This window comes from Schistocerca americana, chromosome X (genome assembly GCF_021461395.2).
Source record: "Schistocerca americana isolate TAMUIC-IGC-003095 chromosome X, iqSchAmer2.1, whole genome shotgun sequence".
NCBI classification, from domain to species: domain Eukaryota; kingdom Metazoa; phylum Arthropoda; class Insecta; order Orthoptera; family Acrididae; genus Schistocerca; species Schistocerca americana.
Window position 1 is genome coordinate 767,565,204 of NC_060130.1, and position 19,413 is coordinate 767,584,616.

Below are 19,413 nucleotides of genomic sequence, written 5' to 3' on the forward strand. Positions count from 1 at the left end.
CTCAAACTAAAAGATACGTTACTTCAAAATCAACACCTTTACAAAGATATTTATTTTTATCTCAATAGTACCAAGCAGCAGACGATGCCTGTAAAGTAAGCTGCAGCAATTTCATGTAGTGAGGTCAAGGGGACAGTTTCGCGGCCTGCGAAGAGATAATGTCATTTACAATGAAATTTTGTTTCTCTGATACCTGTACATTTCTCGCTATACGGTAAATCAAGTGACATTCTGATTTGCGGGAAAGTTGATTATTGTATTTTTATAAGGTGTCATGTTGTGCGCATTTTGTTCAAACTGTTGAACTAAAGTGACACGCTACTATAAAATTCTTTATTTAGGGTCGTTTATCACCAGCGGAAATTCATACAAAGCTTGTTAAGCTTAGCAGTATGCTCCATAGCTGGCAACAGTTAGGAAATGGGCAACTGAATCAAACGTAGCTGTGCGGTGATCCATCTCGAAACTATAACCACTGATGAAAACATTTTTCGACGTGCGAGAAGATGCGTAATATGGTATTGAACAATCGACGTGTGTAATAGCTAACATCGCAAACGTAGCAGAAGAAATATTTCATTGCATTACATGAACAATTAACCACGAGAATGCTCTGTGCAAAACGGAAGCAGATTTGTTGAATGCTGACGAAAAGCAAAACCGAAAACAAATATTTCCCTGGTTTGCAGGAATTCTATTGATCTTTTGCTCCGATTTGTCATTTAGGATGAGAAGCATGTCCACTAGGTCATGCCAAGAATGAAACAGCAGTCGAAGCAATGGCAGGGCCCACTGGCTGAGTCAAAAACAAAGAACTTGATTACATCTGCCGCAAAACTTTATAGCCAGTGCTTTTAGGATGCAAAAGGAATTATTCCGTTAAATTACCTTATAAATCTGGCTAATAGTACGCAAGTCTTTTTGATCTACTGGATGAACAGATAGGCGAGAACAGACCTGTAGAGAAACAGAGAAAACATCTTTCACCTGGACAGTGTACCTGCCCATAAATGGGCCTAGACAGTGGGAAAATTTAAGAATGTGAAGTACGAATTATTGTAGCATTTACACTCTTTGGAATATTTGGACCTTCTGACTGCCATCTATTCCTAAATCCAAACAAATATGTGGAGGGGGAAAAAAATATTTCGAATTCAATTACGAGGTTATGGTATTGCAGATGAATATTTTTCAGACCTTCCAGAATCTCAGTTCTTTCTGGGATAGCATCTACCAAATCGAAGAGCCTAGATGCATTGATTTAAAAGGGAACTACGGTGAACTGTAAGCACCTTTTTTTTTTTTTTTTACCAAGAAAGACAGTCTTTCGTTGTCATACCAAAAACTTTTGAGCTGGCTCTCGTAGGGAGCTTGACACGTTTCACTTTTAACAAGCTCATCTATCCAACACTAATCTGTCTCAAACTGAGCAAAAAGCACAGTGATACCAAATAGTTAACAAATTAAACTAGAAGAAACACATACTCGATCTCATTAAGTAAGTCTGCTCAGCAACCTTTGCACTTAAGTGTCATTACTGGCCTCTGGGCTCAGATGAAAACAAATCAGTAAGTTAATAAATTTGCCTATTTTCATTTGCTGACGGAGTGAGTAATTATCATTAAGAAATAAAATTTTTTGAAGGAAGCTGTGATATAGGAATAATTAATGGTTTCAAATTATAATGACTAACTACAGTTTCACGAGATATATGTTCTCTAATGAATGACATAAGTAATTCATCACTGTACGTGAGCATAATAATATAAATAATTATATAACATTTGATAAAAATTAGATTCGCTTTTAAATGCGATCCTATCTGGAATCTTATCAACTGCCCGACATATTGTTTCGTCAGCTACCATACAATGCGAAATAGCAAAGTGAGTTTCGTAAGGAAACCGATACTCTTTTTTCCTGATTATTCCTTTTATTCCATAAATGCTTTTTGATTCTGAAAATAGTAGCACAGAGAGTATAATAGAACGAAAGTCATTCTTGCGATTGTTTAGGTAAAAGTCTTTTTAACTATTGCATTTACTCACCTGTAAAGGAACAGCATCTTCGTACGAACAAAAATTGGGTTATAAAATGCATTAATAGCCTCTCTGCAGACTTGTTGCAAGTCGTTGCAGTATGCTGTATAAAGACACGTGGAATATGTAACTAACTTAGAAACTAAGCAATACCATGAGTAGCATGAGGCGACAATACAGTTATGCTACGCGCTTCTTGATTACAAGCCGGCCGCGGTGGCCGAGGGGTTCGAGGCGCTTCTGTCCGAAACCGCGGAACTGCTACGGTCGCAGGTTCGAATCCTACCTCGGGCATGGGTGTGTGTGATGTCCTTAGGTTAGTTAGGATTATTTGATTACAAAGCAGAGCTCACAGCGAGGTATGGAACACAGAACGTATGTCTTTCTAAGTGGCTATCGAGACCCCTGCTGTAAATGATAGCAAGAATTGTGCAGATATAGCGCCCCGCAGGCAGGAAGCGACGTTGTAGCATTGACACTAACCGTGGGAAACTTTCGCTGCGGTCAAAGACGTAGGGCAGACGTGGCCTGCGACAATGCAGATTACTGCTCCCCTCCACGTCCGCCTGCGCGCCTGCAATACCAGCGACCACGTTCCTGCAGGCACCTTCCTACACCGCAGTTACCGTCAGACTCGATCCTTCTCTTGACGCATCTCAAACTACGAGGTCGTTATCGATAAGCACTTCTCACGCCACCTGTCACTGGTCCAAATTTTGTTTGGAAACCACAGCGTTCTCTATTTTAATGTGACACAACAGTCCGTCCACACCAGACGGCAATGTGTGTAGGGACATACAATATAAAATTGAGTTATTCCAACTCAATTGTACACTACTGGCCATTAAAATTGTTACACCACGAAGAAATGCAGATGATAAACGGGTATTCATTGGAAAAATATATTATACTAGAACTGACATGTGATTACATTTTCAGACAATTTGGGTGCATAGATCCTGAGAAATCAGTACCCAGAATAACCACATCTGGCCGTAATAATGGCCTTGATACGCCTGGGCATTGAGTCAAACAGAGCCTGGATGGCAGCTTCAGCACAATACCACAGTTCATCAAGAGTAGTGACTGGCGTATTGTGACGAGCCAGTTGCTCGGCCACCATTGACCAGACGTTTCCAATTGGTGACAGATCTGGAGAATGTGCTGGCCAGGGCAGCAGTCGAACATTGTCTGTATCCAGAAAGGCCCGTACAGGACCTGCAACATGCGGTCGTGCATTATCCTGCTGAAATGTACGGTTTCGCAGGGATCGAGTGAAGGGTAGAGCTACGGGTCGTAACACATCTGAAATGTAACGTCCACTGTTCAAAGTGCCGTCAATGCGAACAAGGGGTGACCGAGACGTGTAACCAATGGCACACCATACCATCACGACGGGTGATACGCCAGTATGGCGATGACGAATACACGCTTCCAATGTGCGTTCACCGCAATGTCGCCAAACACGGATGCGACTATCATGATGCTGTAAACAGAACCTGGATTCATCCGAAAAAATGACGTTTTTCCATTCGTGCATCCAGGTTCGTCGTTGAGTACACCATCGCAGGCGCTCCTGTCTGTGATGCAGCGTCAAGGGTAACCGCAGCCATGGTCTCCAAGCTGATAGTCCACGCTGCTGCAAACGTCGTGGAACTGTTCGTGCCGATGGTTGTTGTCTTGCAAACGTCCCCATCTGTTGACTCAGGGATCGAAACGTGGCTGAACGATCCGTTACAGCCATGCGGATAAGATGCCTGTCATCTCGACTGGTAGTGATACGAGGCCGTTGGGATCCAGCACGGCGTTCCGTATTACCCTCCTGAACCCACCGATTCCATATTCTGCTAACAGTCATTGGATCTCGACCAACGCGAGCAGTAATGTCGTGATACGATAAACCGCAATCGCGATAGGCTACAATGCGACCTTTATCAAAGTGGGAAACGTAGGTAGGCATTTCTCCTCCTTACACGAGGCATCACAACAACGTTTCACCAGGCAACGCCGGTCAACTGCTGTTTGTGTGTGAGAAATCGGTTGGTAACTTTCCTCATGTCAGCACGTTGTAGGTGTCACCACCGGCGCCAACCTTGTGTGAATGCTCTGAAAAGCTAATCATTTGCATATCACAGCATCTTCTTCCTGTCGGTTAAATTTTGAGTCTGTAGCACGTCATCTTCGTGGTGTAGCAATTTTAATGGCCAACAGTGTATATTGTACGTCCCTACACAAATGGCGTTTTCCGCGTACAACACTCTGTAAGAAATGAAAGACTCACAAAAGTAAAGTATAAAATTGTAATAAATTAAGAATTTGAAGCAGCAGTCTTCAAATTGCTGTAGCAATTCAAAATTTTTAAAGTTGGTGTTTTAGTGGAATTCATAAAAATAGTTAAAATATCATACTTATACTCTGCTGTCTGACATGTTCAATAAAAACAGTGCATCATTTTTTCTTTATTTATTGGTCACCGCTTAATTTTCTATCTTTGCTTCTTATTGCACGGGAATCACCTTCATCTTTAAGGTCATATTGTCTACAGAGTTAGCTCAGCCCTTTACAGAAAGGTCTATTTGACGCAGTCATCACAAATCCTGAAGTGAGACTCATGACATTTCAATTTTACGATTCCTACCGTACTATATTGTTCCACAACCATGAAGTATAAATACCGTCAGCTCCAAATGTGGTGCGAATACCACGCTGTTTTAGTAGACTGGGTCCTGTTGAGATGGGTAAGTCCTAGCCTATTACAGACCCGAGAAGTAGTTCACCCATACATTTATGAGGAGATTTAAAGCGCAAAGTGGGGTCGAGTAACGGTGCCAGTTGTACTTTTAACAAATCATTGGCAGAAGATGGAAACCAAAATTCGAATCCTGCCTCGGGCATGGATGTGTCTGATGTCCTTAGGTTAGTTAGGTTTAAGTAGTTCTAAGTCTAGGGGACTGATGACCTCAGATGTTAAGTCTCATAGTGCTTAGAGCCAGTTGAACCATTTTTTTTGGAAACCACATTAAGCACCACAAAAATACTAAACTCAATCGAGGCTCTTTCGGTTTACGAATCTAACTCTTCACCAAGTAAGCTATTGAACTAGAAACCTCTGGTGTATATTCAATCCACCTTGAAAGTCTCTTTCACTTGAACACATGGTTACTCTTCTAAACTTCGCCGCCTTACATCTTCTTTAAAACAAGGAGTGAAAAAAATGGGGGAGGAATCTGCATTGTCTGTAACTAAATATTCAGCTGCATAGGAATCAGTTTTCGTGAGTATTGGTACCGCATGTTCAGTGGATTGGGCTATATAGAAACATAAAATATATACTCGAATCTATTCCATTTTTCAAGGGAGTGAGCTGTTAAATCGGATTAACTTTTTTCTTTATTGTTATTTCATTTCCCTGATACACCGAAGCGTGCGACAAAAGGAGCGAGGATGGGTGGAAAAAACTGTCATTGATACAATAGCAGTGGCTCGTCAGCCAGGCAAAGATATAAGAGGGCACACAGAATTTACGAAATGCCGAAGCATTCATCCATTAGATGACTAGAAAAAAATGTTAAAATGTGTGTGAAATATTATGGGACTTAACTGCTAAAGTCATCAGTCCCTAAGCTTACTCACTACTTAACCTAAATTATCCTACGGACAAACACACACACCCATGCCGGAGGGAGGACGCGAACCTCCGCCGGGACCAGCCGCACAGTCCATAACTGCAGCGCCTCAGACCGCTTGGCTAATCCCGCGCGGCAGATGACTAGACATCGTCACAAACCACACATCTGCTAGTCAGGATGACAATGTATTCTCTCTCTCCTTCTCTTTCTTACAGTGTGTCCCATTTTGTCGAGAACGTGGTCGATATGCTTGAAAGGATGTGATACGATCAGGGAGAAAACTATCCGTTATCTCACGTAAGAGACTGCCGTCAGCCGTGGCCAGGGAAACCACAGTGGAAAAAAAAGGATATTCCATCACTTTTCGGAAGCGCACCCGAAACAGCATTACTTCCTCTTTCAACATTGAAAACCTCCCAGCAATTGTCAAAACGAGTCGGGGACTGACTTCTGAATATGAAATAGTTTCTGGCGTCCCAAACTTACAAGTTCTTAAATAACTCACCAACACGCATCAATAATGGCTGGATGGCTTTCAGGTGCAATTTCAGAACAGGAAGTAAAGATGTTCCGGGTGGACTCCCGAAAATGGTGAAATATTTTATACGCTGGTAAACTTCAAAATAAAAAAGAAATGACTATCTGACACAAGATACACTATTACACTTGTCTAACAGAAAGTCTTTCAGTGGTACTTCATAAACTGTTTCTAAGAAGGCTACGTTATTGTACAAGATAAACACATGTGAATTCCGGAGTACAGTTTATCGGGATTTATAGCAAAGGCTAAACGGCAAAACTGTGACAGCTTGTAGGTAGGATTCAGCTGTTGCATTATTGGGTAGGTAGTAGTAAATTAGCGTTCAGCCTCTTGTCGTTATAGAGAAGATTAGTGGCGTATGTTCCGTGATCATGTGCTAGAAACTAGACATATGCTCCACCAGGATGTGTCACTTCGACTTCCGACTCTGCTGTAATGTATAAGGGAAGTCAGCAGCTACCTGGAAGTATGTGTGTACCAAAATGAAGGGGGAGGTGAGGTCATAGGGGCCGTAACCCCCCCCCCCCCCCCCCCCACCACCACCCCCACCCCAACACCCAACAACATTTTACTAAAAACGTTTAAAAACATTAATAAAACCGACAAACTGCAGAGAGAGATTCCTCAAAGGAAATGGAGGAAAGAAGTTCCTTTGAACATGTGTCCGGAAATGCATCGTTGGCTTGGCAGATGGCGCTGATGAATGACAGGTCCTCTGACCACGCGCCGTATGTTCCCTGTGTGCTGCAGGCTGTGTAATCGACGCAGTGTACTGTAAGCAGCAGAATGGTCCGGTATTCATGTCAGGAACAATCCGAGATGGTGTTTGTGTACGACCTAGCAGATAGAAACGATCAAGAGGCAGCACGGCTATACCGAAACAAGTACACTCACAGACACCAACCACATCACACAAAATTTCAAACCCTCTTTGGCCGTATGTGTGATAATGGATCCTTCCAGACAGACGAACGTGCAGGGAGGCGGTGGACTGTGCGTACACCGGATCTGGAAGACTGGATTCTACGGGATATTGCGACGAACCCGAGTATAAGCTACAAAGAAGTGGCTCGCTAACATGGTGTAAGCCAAAGTGCGATTATGTGTATCCTGCATGACAACCGCTACTATCCCTATTACGTGCAGTCCCATGGAGGCCACTTTGAAAGTCTGTTGTAACGTGGATGCAATGCAGCTCTGCACTGTGGTCCGGGACGATTTGTTGCCGTTGCACGCACACCGTCCGTTTCTGGACACCTGTTCATAGGACCTTTTTTCCTCCAATTCCAGTCAGGAATCCGTTCCTGCAGTTTGTCGGTTTTATTACTGTTCACACTATATTTTTACATGTATCAGTTTTCAAGTTTCTTAGATAAATTTGGCCGGCCGGAGTGGCCGAGCGGTTCTAGGCGCTACAGTCTGGAACCGCGCGACCGCTACGGTCGCAGGTTCGAATCCTACCTCGGTCATGGATGTGCGTGATGTCCTTAGGTTAGTTAGGTTTAAGTAGTTCTAAGTTCTAGGGGACTGTTGACCTCAGATGTTAAGTCCCATAGTGCTCAGAGCCATTTGAACCAAAAAAATGGTTCAAATGGCTCTGAGCACTATGGGACTTAACATCTATGGTCATCAGTCCCCTAGAACTTAGAACTACTTAAACCTAACTAACCTAAGGACAGCACACAACACCCAGCCATCACGAGGCAGAGAAAATCCCTGACCCCGCCGGGAATCGAACCCGGGAACCCGGGCGTGGGAAGCGAGAACGCTACCGCACGACCACGAGATGCGGGCCATTTGAACCATTTAGATAAATTTTGGAAATTAAAGTATCATGAAAATAGTCTAAAAGTGGCAAGGAATTCTATAAAATTACAAGCAGACTGGCTGCAGAGAGCATTCAACCCAGAAAGTGGTGCCCGTTCGCATGCTGGTCGTATCTACTCCAACAATAAGTCCGACACGGTTCTTGAGCCCACAGGTAGAACCGGCAAACCGCACGAAGCTGAGTAAGGAAACGACTGCAAGAAATAGCATTCCCCTCACTTCCACACTTGCATAGTCAGAGTCTGCAGTCGTGGGTACACAACCGTAGTGCTAAGTGAAATACTGATAATGACGCGTGCACAATTCGATTTTATTTCGTGTACATTCCTGTTCTTGTAAGTTACGCTAAAGCAATGTACTAAGCATTCATAGAAACAAATTATTATATTAAAAAATTATACTGGCTGACAAAGAAAGCGATGCATACAGGAAGAGGGGAGAGGAAACGAAAAGAAAGTTCACCGGTTGCGAGGGTATGTGATGTTATTTCAGTGATTACAAAATCGATGCTGTTTGCGAAGAATTTGGCAGTATGAGCCCGTTTATTAGTAAGACGTTGCACCCTCCTATGGCCTGGACGCATGCTCTGATTCGGTTGGGAAGGATGTCATACAGCCATCGTTTCCTCTCCTGAAGCAAGCTGGCGCATAGTTGTTGTAACTGGTCTTTGATATCCTGGGTTCTGGCACTGGGACGGAGTTGACCTCCTAGCTGGTCCCACAAGTTGTATCAGGGGCTGATCTGGGGGTCTTTCTGGCCTCGGGAGTACCTCGGCATCACGCAGTCAGTTCATAGAGACACGTACCATGTGCGAACATTGCTCTGTTAAAAAGTGGCGCAGCGATACTGTAATATGAGAGGTAGCACATGAAGACTTCCTTGAAGAACTGAAAAAAATAAATGACAGAAAATTAAGGAGTGACATGAGACATGTATATGAAAGCATCAAGTGTTATTTTGAGAAATGAAATTCCTGACTGACCAGGAAAAGCCAGATACCTCGTTGTCCACCATACGAGAGGGAACTGAGTATCACAATGTCATGACGGTAAGCAGAAAGGTTTATTTCACTTGTAGCAGTTCTAAGAATTCACAAATAAGATCAGGTCAGCTGTCTAGTGAGCCTACATTTTTATTTTTCTTGCAGTGGTTGTTACAGCAGAGACGTAACACCATATAAGTATTCAGTCAGTAATCAGTAAATAATTGTTTTATTTCGTTTGCAACAGCTCTTAACAGTACACGATAAATCACACAGTTCAGTTGCTTAATTTGTTATTTGTTGTTGTTGTGATGGTGGAGGTGGTTTGTGGATCTGTGCTGCTGTGAACGACCCGCTGGTCCGTTGAAATGTTCACTGGAAGCTTTACAGACTTGTTTAGCCAGTTCTGCATAATATCTGCTTGTGTTTTGCAAGGCAAGCAACTCGATCCCAATACAAGCGAGTGTCGACATGTTCGCTATGAACGCATAGTTTTAACCGACGCTTCCCGGACGTGAAAATTGCGTGCCGTTCTTTGCCTCGCACTTCCATAGAATATATTGGCCCAATATTGTTGTGTCAACTACAATGAACGTGTTACGGCCGCTATTTTAGTGATAGAAATCGTTTGCGCCACCAATCTGTGAATCGTGTAAACTTTGTTCTCTGTGTCATCGTATTCTAATTGTTTGTGTATCGTGTTTTCTGAGGTGGAAATTGAAGACAAGCCCAGCATTTGCGTAAATGGTTCAAATGACTCTGAGCACTATGCGACTTAACTTCTGAGGTCATCAGTCGCCTAGAACTTAGAAATACTTAAACCTAACTAACCTAAGGACATCACACACATCCATGCCCGAGGCAGGATTCGAACCTGCGACCGGAGCGGTCGCTCGGCTCGAGACTGTAGCGCCTAGAACCGCACGGCCACTCCGGCCGGCAAACCGCCTAAAAATCACCCTCAAGTTTGTCGGTGCCCCAGCAACAGCCGCATTGATTCAATCCGGGTCTTGCTTATCTTTCTGTCTCGAAAGGTAGCGCGTTGCGCATTACGGTGTTCGAGCAGGTTTCTCCACTAAGTGTTGTTTCTTTTTTTAATGTATGGCTGTTTTTTATATATGGCTGTTTCTGAATCAGGGTAAGTCCATGGCTATGTGCTCCGAAGACAGAGTTAGCAGTCATTTCAAAATCTTGTTGTGACATGTCGATGAAACCAGATTTGCTTCCATTTCTGTTTTATGCAGTTGTTGATTCCTCCAGTTTCCTCATTCGAGCAATATTAAAGACGCTCTCGGAAACGTTTCAAACTAGAGCACTTTCTCGAGGAATCAGTTTCGGTTCTCAAGTAGGTCCAGAAAATCAAGGATCCCTGCCACTTGAGAAAAAGTTGACCCAAAAGTAATAGAAAAGCAAACAGTATTCGAAGAGCATTGCCATTGCATTTGTGATTATCACAACAATGCACGAAATTCTATTGATTTTCGAAACAAGAAAAAAATTATTGGCAGAAAATTTATATTGTTACTGAAAGTTGTGCTGTGGTGGTCTCTGAGTAGCTGTCCGTTATCATTTGCACAGATTTGGTGACTGTCGCTCTTCACACTGTAGATGTCTGCAAACATTATACACTGAGATGACAAAAGTCACGGGGTACCTCCTAATATCGTGTCGGACCTCTTTTGCCCAGCGTAGAGCAGCAACCCTATGTGACATGGACTCAACAAGCCGTTGGAAATCCCCTGCATAAATACTGAACCATGGTGCCACCACAGCCGTCCGTAACTGCGAAAGAGTTGCAGGTGTAGGATTCTGTGCACAGACTGATCTCTCGCTTATGTACCATAAATGTTCGATCGGTGGCCAAATCATTCACTCAATTTGTCCAGAATGTTCTTCAAACCAACCACGAACCATTGAGGTTCGGAGACATGGTGCAATGTCATCCATAAGCATTCCATCGTTGTTTGGGAACATGCAGTCCATGAATGTCTGCAAATGGTCTCCAAATAGCCGAACATAACCATTTCCAGTCAATGATCCATGTAAACACAGCCCACACCTCTATGGAGCCACCACCAGGTTGCAGAGTGCCTTGTTGACGTCTTGGGTCCGTGGCTTCGTGGGGTCTGCGCCACACTCGAACCCTACCCTCAGATCTTACCAACTGAAATCGGGACTTATATGACCAGGCCACGGTTTTCCAGTCGTCTAGTGTTCAACCGATATGGCCATGAGCCCAGGAGAGGCGCTGTAGGCGATGATGTGCTGTTAGCAAAGGCACTCGTGTTGGTGGTCTGCTGCCATAGCCCATTCACGCCAGATTTTGCCGCGCTGTCCTATCTGATACGTTCGTCGTACGTTTCACATGGATTTCTGCGGTTATTTCACGCACTGTTGCTTGTCTGTTAGCACTGACAACTCTACCCAAACGCCGCTGCTCTCGGTCGTTAAGTGGCGGCCGTCGACCACTGCGTTGTCCACGATGGGAGGTAATGCCTGAAATTTGGTATTCTCGTCACAGTCTTGATAGTGTGGATATCGGAATATAGAATTCCCTAACGATTTCTAAAATGGAATGTTCCAAGCGTCTAGTTCCAACTACCATTCCGCGTTCAAAGTCTGTCAATTCTTGTCCTGCGTCTATAATCACGTTGGAAACATTTTCACATGAATCACCTGAGTACAAATAACAACTCCGCCAATGTACTGCCCGTTTATACTATGCATACGCGATAGTACCGCCATTTGTATGTGTGCACAACGCTGTCCCATGACTTTAGTAACCTTAGTTTACAATGCAACTTTTGCACCGAAGGGCGTATTTTCTGGTGCACTGAATACTGACATTGTACTTCAGAATTTAACGTTTGTTCGCGCGAATTAAATAAAGCTGTTGAGGTAAGGCATGTTATCTTCGCGAGATAAAACTCTTGAAGTGAAGTTGGATTATCAGAACTTCGAGCGCGTTCAGCTTTGCACTACTATCGTTCAATGCGGCGTATTAGATGTAAAAACCCAACCGGATGTCTTGTTTCTTGTTGAAAGCTATGATACATAGTTTGTAGCGCAGACTCTTTGGAAGCCTGTGCAGGAAGTGCAAGACTCAAAACATCTGTTGAAGTTGTATACGAAGCAAAACATGTGGTCGACACGCAAGCGGCGGCTTGTCTGCCCGTCTGCCGCAAGGGACATTTTCAGAGTTTTGTTTCAGCTTTTCTTTGTCAACCACAACACTTTCATTCTCCCAGAATGGTCTCTTTTCCGATAGTCAGACCAAGCTGTTGCGGTATTCCTGGCAGGAAATGCCAAGAAGATCGTCACGACATGGTGTGACGAGCGAAAAAGAGACCATTATGAGAGAACGAAAGGAATACGGGCACCAAAAAAAATGTTAAAATAAAACTCTGAGAATGTCCCTTGCTGTACATCGCATGGTCCAGTAGGGCTCCAACATGAATAACAATGGAACTAAAGCAGAAGAAATGAAATTTCTAAGAGGAGGGAAGGGCTGCACAAGATTTTGTAGGCTAAGAAACGAAGTATGTGAGAAAATCAAATCTACAAAGAATGCCAGATTCGAGACTACCAAATGAAACCTTATACTTCAGATGTTTAGGCACGAGATCCACAGGAAGGCCAAGAAAAAGATGGTTGGATACTCGCGTAGATCAGTGGGTTCCAAACTTTCAGTGCATCTCAAGTGGTACCTGCAACTCCTTCTCAGAAAACAAAGCTAACTATCCATATTGAGGGCAGACATTTGTTACACAACTTGTTTCCTCTGCACCACTCCTCTCCCTAGCGACACTCTCTTCAACCACACCATGAGTTCCGATTTAAAATCAAACAAATTAAAATGTGTGCACTATTCTTGAACATGCTGTTTGTAAATCAGTTGACTGCTGGACTCCTTATTGCTGAACTGCAAGAAACGGGGAGATGCAGACTACCAATCCTTTGTGTTTGACCACTGCCACTAATAACAGCAATAATAATAATAATAATAATAACAATAATAATAATAGCAATACTAAGTGTAGCGGCTACAACAGTATAGTAGCCATCGCAAGAATACTGTTTTGTTTTTCCGTCAATTAATCGTTTAATGTTAGGAAGTGAATGATGTAGCTATTTCGGTGACGGCATTTTCATGAAATATTTCACCATACGGCAAAGAAACTGGTATAGGCCTGCTTATTCAAATACAGAGATATATAAACAGGCAGAATACGGCACTGCGGTCGGCAATGACTATATAAGACAACAAGTGTCTGGCGCAGTTCTTAGATCGGTTACTGCTGCTATAAAGGCAGGTTATCAAGATTTAAGTGAGTTTGAACGTGGTGTTATAGTCGCCGCACGAGCGATGGAACAGAGCATCTCCAAGGTAGCAATGAAGTGAGGGTTTTCCCGCACGACCATATACGAGTGTACCTTGAATATCAGGAATCCCGTAAAACATCAAATCTCCGACATCGCTGACGCCGGAAAAAGATCCTGCACGAACGGGACCAACGAATCGACCAACGAGAATTGTTCAACGTGACAGAGGTGCAACACTTCCGCAAGCTGCTGCAGATTTCAGTGCTGGGCCATCAACAAGTATCAGCGTGCGAACCATACAACGGAACATCATCGATGTGGGCTTTCGGGGCCGAAGGCCCACTCGTGTACCCTTGATGACTGCACGACACAAGGCCTTACGCCTCGCCTGGGCCCGTAAACACCGACATCGGTCTGTTGATGCCTAGAAACATGTTGCCTGGTCGAAGAAGTCTCGTTTAAAATTGTATCCAGCAGATGGACGTGTACGGGTATGGAGACAACCTCATGAACCCATGGACGCTGCATGTCAGCAGGGGACTGTTCAAGCTGGTGGAAGCCCTGTAATGGTGTGGAGCGTGTGCAGTTGGAGTGATGTGGACCCCTGATGCGTCTAGATACGACTCTGACAGGTGACACTTACGTAAGCACCCTTTCTGATCACCTGCATCCATTCATGTCCATTGTGCATTCCGACAGACAGCAGGACAATGCGACATCCCACACCCCCAGAATTGCTACAGAGTGGCTCACGAATACTCCTTTGAAGGCAAACACTTCCGGTGGCAACCAAACTCCCCAGACATGAACATTATTGAGCATATCTGGGATGCACTGCAACGTGCTGTTCAGAAGAGATCTCCACCCCGTCGTACTCTTACAGATTTATGGACAGCCCTGTAGGGTTCATGGTGTCAATTCCCTTCAGCACTACTTCAGACATTAGTCGAGTCCATGCCACGTCATGTTGCGGCAGTTCTGCGTGCTCGCGGGGGCCCTACACGATATTAAGCAGGTGTACCAGGTTCATTGGCTCTTCAGCATGTATATCTCAATTTTATTGTTAAATGTATGGAACAAAGTATGTGAGGAAGATGTTCATACATTCGTTTCACAACCTTACACTCAACCACATTGTGTCATACGTTAATGCTAGTATTTGAAAAAAAATGTAATTATAGGTAACATATGTAGCCAGTGTTACTGTCTCTTCCAAACAGTGATAACAGTAATATTCTTCTAAAATCAAGTTAGTTTCGTGCCCGAAACGCGATTCAATCCTTTTGTTTCTACCCCTCAAACAACTACATTTCTCCAGCCCCGAAATTGGATAATGACACCCAGATTTTGAATCACTGGCCTAGACCATGATGAAATAATAATAATGATGACAATAATAGTAACAGTAACTGATGCTGATGAAAGAAACTGCAACCTTCTGTGCTTTCATCCTCTTCGGTTTTTTTGCAAAAGATGTGAGCGGGCCAGTCACGAAGTAACTTACAATGTGGACAATGGGAGCCTCTCTTCCCGCCCCACATCGTCACAGTTGACGCTGAGAGACATGTGGGCATTGCACACATACTTCAGTCCCCCGTCACACTCGTATGTTCAAGTGTTCCCCGCAGTCGGGAAAGTCAAGAATCATTTTTTGGTGTGCTCGGGTAGCTTTCTAGCATCGGCTTTCTCTCACGCACGGGTAGATTACGCGCGTCTCGGCGGGGAGGGTTGGCTGTCCCGTCCCTCCAGTCGCGAGCCGCGCGCGCCGCCGCCACGTCGTTCTCAGCTGCCGTGCGGTGGCGCCACTTTTGCACGCCATATCGCTTGGCCTTGGCGATGGCCCGCGAGTTGTGACTGGGCAGGAAGACGGGTACCGCTTCGCCACTATAGCTAATGAAGTGACGGCCCGTGCAAAAAGGGAGCACCGGCACGCCGAGGTGCTAGTGCGGGAGAACCAGCAGCGCCGAACAAGTAAGTCAGCACTCAGCTGCAGTTGTAGCTCGAGCTAACGCGCCGCCGCCTCGCCCGTCGCGAGACCCTGCACTTGGCTTACCGCTGCTAACCGAAGGTCGCAACTCGTTTCATCGAACTTATCATGTCGCAACCTTAGGTAACTCTTCTGCGTTACTAGTGTGCACCTCTGAAGTCTCTACTCTAGTACCCATTTCTTTTTTTACATTATTTGATCATATCGTCTTCCTATGGGCTATGATTCCACAATTGCCTTCACTTTGTGAGTTCATTTCTCTGTCGCTAGTATTCCTTCGTTCTATTACTCCTTCTTGTTCGCTCCTCTTCTGAGGACGCTCTTAGCGTTTTCTTGCTTTCTCGTGGTTAGATTCACCACTTCCATTATTTTTGTTCTGAACCTCTTTCCTTTTCCTAAATTTTTCTTTACTCATCCCACACTTTCCTAGATCCTGACATACTCCTTTCACACATGGAATTTGAGTCTATCTGTTCTATAGGAAAGTCAATATCATAGTTGCAACCTTTTCGGCTTTCATTCTTTTCATACGCCCATAGAAAGTCAGCCTTTTTTTTTTTTATTGTGGTTGAGATTTGTTTCGGATTTTTCATATGATTCCGTGTTTGCTCTCAAATGAAATGTAAACTCATCTGCTGTTACATGTTTTGGCCCCAAGGTCTTCCTTACAAATTTCTTTTCTTCTCTATTTCTGAGAGCCTGTTTCTGACAATTGTCTCTGCTGCCTATAAACATTCAGGTTTATCTATGGTACTGCAGTGTCTGAATTCGGCGTGATAATACAGGCATTTGTAAGTGTTCTGGCATAGTTGGAATGCTGTGTCCGTCTTTCTGGCTCTTTCTTCGATTGCTGCCTTCTCATTGTTGATTGCGGCGAGAATCTCGCCTAGGTACTTCTGTATTCTTTTGATTTCACGGCACACTGTTTTCATTGTCCACGCTGGATCTTTTGCAGCTATATTCGTGTACTCTGTCTCCCTAAAACAAATTTGCAACTCTGTCTTCTCTGCTGATTCTTTTATGACTTCTATTTGTTTGGTTGCAAAGTCCAGACTTCCCGCAATAATACTAGATCATGTCCGGAAGTGAGGCATTCGAAATTAAAGCCAGTCTTTTGATAACGTGATTGGATTAAGTTTGGGATATTGTGTCGCCTCATTTCTTTCCGCCATTCTTGGATTACCTTTTCAACGATACAATTAAATAGAACTCCTTGTCTTATTCCTGTTTTGATTTCAGCTTGTTCAGCTAGTTCTCCCAAGAATGTACCTTGTTTCCACAATGCAATTTTCACTTTGCAGCAGAGTGTGTGCTGATATGAGCAAAGGCAAAGGCCCCAAGTTCGAGTCTCGGTCCAGCACACAGTTTTAATCTGCCAGGAAGTGCCAATTTACCTTGTGATTGTCTTCGTCTGAGTTTGCTGTACAGGTATTCTTGTCTTGTTATCTATTCGAAACTCTTTCACCACTTCTATAAATGTGTCTCTGTCTATAGTCACACGTGTTCTTAATATCAACAAATGTCAAGATCACCTTCTTATCTCCATCTACTATTTTTGGTTTTGATCGTGGTCGAAATGTTGAAGATCTGTTCTGCGCATGACGGTCCTTTCCTGAATCCTGTTTGGTAGTCTCTTAGTCTGTGACGATTATATTCCGTAGTGCTTTTGAGAGTATCTTGTATGCAGCCGGAAGAAGTGATAGGTCTCTGTAGTTATTAAGATTTGTTTACTTCCCTTTCTTGTGTAACTGGTGAATGATTGCGTCAGTCCACGAATATGGTTTTTTTCTGTGCTGCAAACCGCCAATCTAGTATTGTCAGTACAGGGTGTAAAACAGGACATTTTGTACTTACATGTTTTGTGGTGCATAAACTATAAATTATGACTTCCTTTGTATAAAATATGTAGCAGTAAGATTTGCAATTTTTTACTAACTCCCCCCCCCCCCCTCCCGCCCCCCTTAGTGCTGTAGAGTTAAAGATACTCCTCGAAAGGTTGAGCATTATTACACAGGTGATGCGGCTTAGCTCAGATTGACTTTTATACGATGATGCCACAGCGAAAGATATTATGGCCACATCACGACAGAGCCGTGGCATTTTTCTTGACACTCGCCTTATTTCTACAGCTCGGTTACCACTTTAAAGCCATTGGTAGGTGTGACGTGCTCCGAAAAGATTTATTCGATTTCACAAAGTTATATCTACTCAATGTATGAAGATAGAAACTTGACGTGAAATTTAACTTACGCATAAAAAAACACTCTGTAGTTTTCATAGGTATCTGACTGCGACTTTCAGAAATCTTAGTGTTATTCTAGCAGCAATACTAATCTGTTCGTTTGACGTGCTCCAGCATTTTCACGATTTCGGTTATCTTTAACGCTAGAACACTGAAGGGGAGAAAATGTTGTATTGTTACAAAACCATCGTAAATTTTACTGCTCCGTATTTTATTCATATGAAGCCATAATTTATAGTTTATGAACTAGCATGTAACATACAAATAAGTACAAAATGTCCTGTTTCACATCCTGTACTGACAATCCAGATTGGCGAGAATCGCCAACCGCAATCGTAAACTCTACGAGGGTTTAGTACTTTAGGTTTCATGACTTCGCCAGCAACAGGTGTTAAAAACTATTGTATCTCGTGTGAAGATGGGATTTAATAGATTGGTCGTGGCGCGACAGACCTGAAAAGAAAACAACCGTAAAATGCAGATCACTGATGTGCCACATGCATGGCAATGTTGCGCGAAGCCTGACTTGCATCGGTCAAGGACTTCCCAGAGTAACCTGTCGAATGACGCGTTAACACCGGTCAGGAGATTCGTCCGGTGATGTGACGCCACATCACTTCGAAGAGTGTTTGTGTTTATTATGAAATGTTACTTCTCACGTAAATAATGTAAGATTGTACAAAATGCGTTTGAAACAATACTTCCTGAGTCATCAGTCAGTAATAAGCAAACACTATGCGAGATAAGATCGGCCTTTTTGTATGAGTGCACTGGGTCTGTGACGAGTTATAAGTGGAATAAGATGTTTCGTCTGCCAGTGGCATGTGCTGTATTGGCACCCGAATCCCGTTTTGCATACAGTTTTAATCGTTTTGGCAACTGTAAAGACCTATTTTGGCTGAAAATGAGTTTGTTTGCCGCTTCCATGAGGCTGGATGGCACATCGTTTCGTGTACCGAACATAACATGCGATACTGGAACATAAGAAAAACTTTTATTCAGACCAGTGGACAGCACAGCTCTAAAACACGGGACTGTTACTTAGGAGGAATCTGGTTCATGCACCAGTCATGCCAATGGTTTTTTTCCCGTTATTGTAAATCGTAAGATTTTTGCTGGTTGGAGTGTTTCCTGCCTTGCAATAAGTTTCATCATATGTCTCGCTTAGGTTTCCATAAGCAAGATACCACCTGCCAGGTTAGGCCCAAATGTGCTCTCCAATGTATGGTTTACCAAACAGGTTTTAGGTGCCAAGATGTCTTTGTTCCATAGCTGTCACTTCATTAGATAAAGTATTATACTTCCAAATGACATACGATCTACCACGCTTTTGCGAAGATAGCTGATTCCTTTGAAATGAAATGGACGAGACCGATTTCCTTATCCATTCTCTTCCACCCAAGCTTGTATTCCATCTCTACGGACTACGTCGTCTACAGAGCGTTAAGCCTTAATCGTCCTTTTAAATCTGAGACTGGACCCTGCAAGTCAAGTTTTTTTGGCAGCCAGTTCTTTACATGTGAGGAAGAACGCCTAGGGCTCTGTTCCATGCTTTTCTCATCAAACAACCCATACCACTTGTACGTAATCCTCTCCTTGTGCAGCGTTGCGGCTTGATGGCTCAGTCAATGTAATCATACAGCACGATGCAAAGGTCTCAAGCTTAAAGCGAAGTCGGGTTTTATGGCTCTTTTATGATATTTCTGGCGTTTTTTACAAACACACACACACACACAGATACACACACACACACACACACACGCGCGCGCTATAGACAAGTCGTTAAATCCGAAAAAGAGAATGGTTCGACCACACACACACACGCTATAGACAAGTCGTTAAA

General features: G+C 43.5%; 1 protein-coding gene across 4 annotated transcripts in view; it reads left to right on the forward strand.

The window, feature by feature from the left end:
* LOC124556788 (glucose-6-phosphate 1-dehydrogenase) overlaps positions 1 to 19,413 on the forward strand; it is a 300,483-nt gene that overhangs the window by 149,229 nt on the left and 131,841 nt on the right. Inside the window, exon 1 of one of the 4 annotated variants that reach the window (XM_047130800.1) lies at positions 15,163 to 15,312. The exons of 2 other annotated variants lie outside the window; for them this stretch is intronic. The gene's annotated coding sequence lies outside the window, so the exon portion shown is untranslated. Of the gene's footprint in view, positions 1 to 15,162; positions 15,313 to 15,432; positions 15,452 to 19,413 lie in introns of those variants that run through there. One more of the 4 variants, XM_047130799.1, reaches the window with a different exon arrangement.